This window comes from Phaseolus vulgaris, chromosome 9, assembly GCF_000499845.2.
Source record: "Phaseolus vulgaris cultivar G19833 chromosome 9, P. vulgaris v2.0, whole genome shotgun sequence".
In the NCBI taxonomy this organism is placed as follows: Eukaryota; Viridiplantae; Streptophyta; class Magnoliopsida; order Fabales; family Fabaceae; genus Phaseolus; species Phaseolus vulgaris.
Genome location: NC_023751.2, coordinates 16,653,717 through 16,661,997, shown reverse-complemented (window position 1 = coordinate 16,661,997; position 8,281 = coordinate 16,653,717). Strand labels below are relative to the sequence as shown.

Sequence of the window (8,281 nt, the reverse complement as noted above, 5' to 3'; positions counted from 1 at the left end):
CCCTGGAACATTGGTCAACTTTGATCTTTACGATATCAGCAGAAGCATTGTTCAGAATGTACACAACAAAATTCTATTTAAGTGAAATCCATTTCTGGTTTTCGTTTGGAGTAAAACAGCTGCTGTGTATACTTGGAGTTAAGGGTTATAAAATATTATTTATATTTGGTTAAATAGTTGAATGAGTTTGGGTACACTTTTGAGGATTTTGTAAGGTCAAAAATATAGAATATAACAAGTGAGACTCAACTCTTATCCCTTAAGTAAATTTTTAGGATAAAATTAAATTTAAAGATGGTATCAGAGTTTGTTTTTGAGTTAGTTTCTACCTAAGTCAATATCAGCTAAAAATAAAACAGTAAGTGACATTTTAAAACATCGAAACTTATTCATATATTGGAAAAAATAACAGTATTAAAACTCTTTTAACTTAGAATATGACATTTTAGATGGGGGATTAAGCTTAGGTTATAATGAGAATATCTGTAACTGGTGTAGTTATGATGGATTACCTTACTGCATGCTTCGGTGGTTGGATTGAGACTGGAGGTGCAATCTAGCAATAAGGACCTATGTTGCACTGATGATGAAATGACACATTATTTTTTCCAGCTGAATTTTAAGTTGGGTTGTTAGAGTAGTTTTCTTTCAGGGTCAAAAGAGATTGGTTATGGGTGAAGTGTGTATTCTGTTTTGGGTAACAGGGAACCATTATGTTGTGTAAGTTTATATTACAGGTTGATGGGGTTATTTTTTGTTTTTTTGGAGCCAATGTGTGCTTGGTTAAGTAGGTTTCTTAAATGTAATCGGACGTATTAGTTTTTTAAGGTTTGTATAAGGGTTGAGACACCCCTAAAGTGTCCCCTAATTTAATTTAATTGATTTTTTATGAAAAAAAAATATGACATTTTAGAGTAATATACCAGTCACATTTCTAATTTTTTATTTGACTCTGTTGAACATAGTTTCTTAATTTTGGGATATGAATGTTTTAATGTAAACAAAATCAAAGACAAAAACATAGGAAACTATGTAAGACACTTGTTTTTTTTTATATTTGTTACATAAGGATTAACGTTTAGAAATAATTAAAATTGGAAAGCCTAATAATTAGTATTTCATAAATCAAAGCCTTAAATAACATTTTATAGAAATTCCAGTTTCAATCAGTTGAATTAAATAATATGGTATATTTTTTTAGATAATAAATTATAAGTCTGTGAATAAAAAATTTAGACAATTAATTATCTTCTACATAATGGATTATTTATTGAGTTCTTTCTATCGAGATAGATAATAATTTATTATTAATGAAAATTACATCAATAATTATTTGTTGGGGTAATTGATTACTGATTGTGATGTGAAAATTTGAACTGATTTGTTTCTATATTTGGACGTGATACAATTTTTATCAACCAATTCCATAAAATACTTTTTATACGAATGATTTTAGTTAAAATTTAACATTCTTATTTAAATCAAATTTGAGAATGTTCTTTTGAAATTTAAATAAATTGGACTTCAATCAATGAACTTTATCTTTGAAAACTAAACAACACTATTCTTTCTTGAGATATTTAGTATTAAGTGTAATTGGAGTTTCAAGTTGTGATTATCCTTTGGTTTATCTAAGAAAGGAATTTCTTAGATGTGATATTTTGATGTGTGTGATTAGAAGGTCATTGAAGTGATTCAATGAAAAACTTTTCCAGTGGGTTGTCAAGTATTTTTTCTTAAATTTAAAATCCATATTTGATAGCTGAATCAGTGTAATTTTCTTTATATCTATGTACTTAATATTGCTTTATTGTCATTACTTTGAATTTGGACTCCCATTATTCGGTTTTAGTCATATTTGATATTGTATAGAAATTGCTCAAAAGGAGAACATATTTGAGAAGGTTTATTGTGAAATTTGTGAAACTATAGGTCTCGAGACAGTTTATAAAGGTTATTTTATAAAAGTGGAGACATATTGTCATGTTATTTATGATTTGAAAAAAAAAGTTATATCTGAAAATTGGGTGAAGTAAATTATCTGGTAGCCAATATCAATCTCAAGGATATCTGTCACCACCAGGAGTTTTGATGTTATGACTCTTTGGGATATCTGGTTTGATATATATAAAGACTTTCTTGCTATTTTGTGTAATGTAGTGGGGGAAGAAATATTAAAATAATTGTTTGTGTTAATTTTGAAATATACACTATTTTGAATATTATTTATTAAAATTGTTTTTACTATAAAAGACGGTTAGTCAGTCAAATGAATGAAGGTGATTTGTCTTGGAAATTGAATTATGATTCTATAGAATAATTGTCAAGTTTGTTAAAGACATAGTAAAAAGATTTATTTGTAGAAGATTTTTTTTATACTTAAATTACTAAAAATACACATAATTATAAGTATATAAATGAATATGATAATTAAGTGATTATTTTTATAAAATTAATATGTATTTATCTGTCTTTTTAAACTTAGATTATAGTGTTGAAAAAATATATAAAATAAATAAGAAATATAATGAAATATACCATTCAATAAGTTATTGCTATATAAATATCCAAATAATATGAATACATTTAATTTGATTAGATTATACTTATTGAACTACATACTTAATTTGATTACATTTTTATATTTTTACGTATATCTCCATATACTTCGGATATACATACCAGAGTTATTTAAACATAATCAATCTTTAGTTAAAAATTATATATTATTAATCATTGTCTAATAATTTACTTTTCACCTAAATCAGTAAGTAATTTCAAAACAATGACCTCTAATAATGTTTTACGGGGTGGTTATATAAATTGTGCCCGTATCTTCAATAGCCAAGGAACCCATTATTGAAAATAACTTTTATTCAATATATTGATACGGATATTTGGAATAATATGTAAACGGAAAAAGGAATATTATTACATGCTCTCTAGTGATGAATAACATAGTATCCATAAGTGTAAAACTGATACAAAAATATGTGACATGTCTTACAACTTAAACCTGGGAGATTACAATTTATGTTAAAAAAAAAGAAATTGAGAACTGTACACACCAATTTACAAATATAATTTTATTAATATAATTTCAAAATTATTTTTTTAATAATTATTTTTATTTAAATTATAATATGATACAAGATTGTCAATTAAATACCATCACATCAACAATTTTTTCCTAGCTTAATCTTAGAGGAATAATTTCATTTATAATACAGCAACCGCTACCTAATAATTTTTTTCATAAGATTGAATGATTTATATAATACTTTTTTATGAAATTTGTAAAATACTCTAAATGAATTTTAAAAATTAACAAAATTATTTATTCTTAAAAAATAATTTGGAGATTATAAATTGATTGAAATTCAAAGCAAACTTCCTCTCACTTATTGTTGCTCTTCGTACAAAATGACTGATTTTCTTAACGGTTCTAATTTCATAAGTTTGGAAAAGGAGATTGAGAAATGAAAAACTACACTTAATTAACTGATATGTCAAGTGATATTATACCAGTATGTAATATCATTAATAATTAGAATTTTAAAGTTGCTTATTTGCAATTAAATTTAACTCTAAAAAGTATTAAAAAAAACTGAGTGCCTTTTTTCGGCGTTATATATCTAATAATTAAGATACTCTGAAGCATATTAACCTAAAGTTATCTCTCTTTCAGAATGATAATTAAGAGGAAGTTTACTCCAAATATACCATAACAGCATTTGACACTGCAATTTTCGTCGTTTACGTCTTGCTCTCCGCCTGCTATCGTGGTTCTTCCTCTCACTGTAAAATCGTTATATATATATATATATATATATATATATATATATATGTGTGTGTGTATTTCAGTTCCACTAACTGATAAATTGGCGAATCCGGTGACGGATCCTTTGTATACAAACTCTCCTCCAACGAGGGAAAGAGGTATTATCAACATTCGTAGCACATTTTCATTTTCTTTTTAAATGCTGATTCATTTGTTGGTTCAATCGCATGAGAACCTTATTATAGATCATGATATTGGAGTCAAATCCAAAAGCAGAAGAGAAGCTTGTAGAGTTGCTCGAGGATGAGAACTTCTACTTGAATATAGAGGTAGGTAAGGTTTTCTAATTGATTCATTAATTCGATTATTCTCGTGAATTTTGAATCGGTAGTTTTGTTATTCCAATCTGATTTGTTAATTTGTTGATTTTGAATCGTGGAAAAGAGAACAAGGACGGTTGCAGGTGTTGATTTTGAAGTTGAAGGAAAGCGATAAGCAGTGAAAAAGGCCTGCGCGTTTTTACTTCACAGTTGGTACAGTACAAACACAAGGAAAAGGTGCGTCCATGGCTTAAGGTTGCTTTGCTCCGCTCAATCGGTTAGTTCTCACTTGCATTTACCTGTGTGATAATTTGATTTGATTGGATTATAGTAACCGATTTTCTTAGGCGTATGCGTAGCGATATTATGAAGCAATTTCGGTTGATCCTCGTTACCGTGGAGAACGTGCTGCCAACACAATTTATTTAAGAAAACAAAAAGTTTAAATAAGAGAACCAATTTCCATTGATGATGATTACTTAATTTTTTTAAGAAAATTAATTATAAACCAAGTCGAATAAATAAAATATAAAAAACCGAGTTATATTTCAATTCCTCATATATTTTATTTCAAACCACGTAATTTAATTTATTGGAAGAAGGAGTGAAGGAGAGAGTAGAGGAATAGAAGAGAATGGGAATGAGAGAAAAAAATGACTTCTGCACTTTTTAATTTTCTCACACTCGATATGTTTACGTATTTCTAAACAATACTTTTCATTAAAAAGATATAAAATCAGATACTCCTGTAAAAAAACAGTAAGATTCTATTTCCTTTTTTTCCTACTTCTTTTAAATGAAACTCCTAGAAGCATTTCTCTTTTTCTTAAATATTGATCCTATTCTTTTCTATGTATTCGCTACTTTCTATTTTTATATTTATTTATTTTTATTTATTTTTTTAAATATATTGAAGTGATAAGGAGAATAAAGAACATGAGTGGTTTAAATATAAAGAAGGTTAAACAAAAAAAAAGTGAAAGGGCATAATTAAAGTTATAGCAAGGAAAGAGAGAGGAAGCCAATGAACAATTTATGGAGATATATAAAAATTAAATATACTGTTAAAGTGTAATTTTACTAATAAATAATTGTAAACCAAAATTTTCTGGCTCTTATTGTTACAAGAGAAAAAACAATACAGTTGCTGTGCCTGATTGCTCAACATTTTTTTAGTGATAAAAAAAATAAGTGAGATGGATATATAACTTTATTGATTGAACAGCTATTTTTAGCTGATAAAAAAAACAGTTATTTTTGTTTATATTTTGTCATTAGAGTTCCTTTTATTAAGCGTACAACTTCTTCAAAAAAAAAACGTAATCACTTGTTTCAGTTTTTTCAAAATAAATTATATAAAAAACGCAAACAAGCATAATCTGTTTTGAATAGTTTCTAACATAATAAACTATTTTTTAATACCTTAATGATTCTAAACAAACATATATACATATAGTAAGTTATGATTTTTTAAAAACTCTAAAAATAATTACTTAACTATTTTATAGTAGGATTACTTCTCTTTTAATCTATGATTGGCCTTTCTAAAATAATTAAAGGGTAAGCAATTTGCATAAAGAAAAGGTAAATAAGTTTTAAAAAAGTGAAGGATAAATGTAAGCAAGATCATTATTAATTATATTTGGTAAGCTTGTTATTGTATATATAGGTCAATTATTTCTTTTACAGGATAATAATAATAATAATACTATAATAAATAGAAACATACAGGAGGAGAAATTAACTAAGGATTATAATATATAATTTTATATTTCCTTGTGAAATATTTTTTTTATTAGGAATATATATTTATGTATACACATGTTTGCAGTATTTGCAATCATTTTTTATTTTGATATTAGTTCAATTATTTTTAAATCTTTCATATTGAGTAACCACTCGAATTTGTGAAACTCGAGTGTACCAGTGTATATTAAAGTATCATTAAAATTATGAATTTATAAAGGTATTATAATCCATTATATAAAAGTTTAAAAAGATAGTCTTTTATTTAAAAGTATTTCATATATTTATGATCAACGTAGAATTTGGTCTGTAAATCCATTCAAATATTTTTTTTTAATAATTTCCAAAAAAAAATTGATTACTAAATCAAATGAATCTCTAGGAGGAAAAGAAATAAAATCAAACTCGTATTCAGCGGTGCTGAACTAATTTGCCATGAAGAATGAATTTATTATACTTAAGCTCTAGGAGAAGTCTTCAAATTTAATTTTTAATATCGTTAGAGATCTTATCTTAACTAAAAGATAAATTCAATTTAATTAGAATAAGTTCAGTTATATAAATGTAAAATTCACTTTATAAACTAATATTTAACTTCTTAATTTTTTTTTTTATTGTAGTCATAAAAAGAAGAAATAGACTGTTTTGCTTACATATCATTCGAAAGTGAAAAAAAAATACACACGCACTTATTTATGCATGCGAAACTGAGGAGACGATGCTGTATATCTTGTTAACATATTATTTATGATGCGGGTTTATTATATATAGTTTTTTTTATTAGCAAAGAGAAAATAAATAAATAAAATGAGTTAATTATATATAATTTTTTTATCAGAGAAAATAAATAAATAAAAATTATTTTATTGGTGATTCATATTAAATTTATGTATCTCATTAGAGTAAAAACAGATTGTTTATAAAACATAGATTGTTTTAGTTTGTGGTATTGTTATATGGTGTTGTTTTAGCCTTCTCTTGTGTAGGTGCTTTCTTTTGTTTAAGGTTTTGTTTTGTTAAAACAAGTGTCAAAACTCTAGGTCTTGTACTTGTTTTTGTAAACTAATCTTTTAAAATATCTCCTTTAATTTATTTGTTTATTAAAAAATATATATATTTTATTAATAAAAAATTATTACTCGCTTACATTATAAAAAGATAAAAGATAAAAAAAAATAAAAATAACTTATACTAATAGAACAATTACAATCGATAACAAGTATAACTGATATAGCAAACGAGTTACTTAGAATAATTACAATCGATAACTGATATAGCAGACGAGTTATTTACAATTAAAAATCTAAAATATAAATATTGAATGAGATCATTTTATCTTCTAATATACTTGAATGTTTGATTGGAGTTTCTCTTTGAATGTTTATATATTAGTGAAAAAATGGAATCGGGATGTTGAGACTCCAGAAAAGACACATGTGTTGTGTTGGTTCTCATCTGAGTTGGGTAGAGTAATCATGGATTATCATGACACCATTGAGGTTGAGGTAAGTTGTTGCTAATATACTTCAAATGTACATTTTCTACAAAATGATAACCACTTGCTGGAAAAATTTATTATTGTGCATGGATCACAAGGTCGACTGATGAAGAGGAAACTGAAAGCAACAGGGCAGACAAGTTTGTCGTATGTTAATGTTGTTCCTGCTAGGGAGATGGGACCTAGAGAACTGTTGAAGTCTTCTTCTCCTTCCTTCGGTCGGGCAGGTGGCTGAGTGATGAACTGGGATCCTTCTCTTCTTTCTGCTTATCTTTCGGCACTCGGGACTCGGTCGTCGGGTGAACACCGGATGGTGGGGGTACCTGCGAAGGCACTCCGACGCTCAAGTCAGTAAAGCGGGTGGTTAGCTCTCAGGTAGGTGAACAGTAATGATGACATACCTTACTCCTTGAAATGCGTGCTATTTATATTATTCTAGTGGGCCTACCTTGTTGGGCCCATTTATCGAGGTGGACACCTCTTAGGTTTGCATTACCTAATTCTTAATGATAGATTAACTTCACTGATCTTGGTTTGAGCGTTAACTATAATAGGAGTCGGCCATCGGCCATGTTCCAGTGGTCTCGGTCGTCTCGGCCAAGTCTTCTAAGGTCTCGGCCTCTCGGCCAAGTCTTCTAAGGTCTCGGCCCCTCGGGCAAGTCTTCTAAGGTCTCGACCTCTCGGTCGCCTCGGCCAAGCCTTCCAAGGTCTCGGCCAGTCGGCCAAGTCTTCTAAGGTCTCGACCTCTCGGTCGCCTCGGCCAAGCCTTCCAAGGTCTCGGCCAGTCGGCCAAGTCTTCTAAGGACTCGAACTCTCGGTCGCCTCGGCCAAGCCTTCCAAGGTCTCGACCTCTCGGCCAAGTCTCCAAAGATCTCGGTCAATCGGCCGGTCTGCCAAGTAGGTTCTCATGGTCTCGGTCAGGCTGACACGGCATCA

General features: G+C 28.5%; 1 long non-coding RNA gene across 2 annotated transcripts; it reads left to right on the top strand.

Moving 5' to 3' along the window:
* Nucleotides 1–4,225: 4,225 nt before the first annotated feature.
* Nucleotides 4,226–7,580, top strand: LOC137820483 (uncharacterized). 2 transcript variants are annotated; one of them, XR_011082637.1, is made up of 3 exons: nucleotides 4,226–4,378; nucleotides 7,240–7,352; nucleotides 7,444–7,580. It is a non-coding gene; the product is annotated as an uncharacterized lncRNA (long non-coding RNA). The 2 variants fall into 2 exon arrangements; XR_011082636.1 differs by having other exon boundaries at nucleotides 7,240–7,346; nucleotides 7,444–7,505.
* The last annotated feature ends 701 nt before the right edge of the window (nucleotides 7,581–8,281 follow it).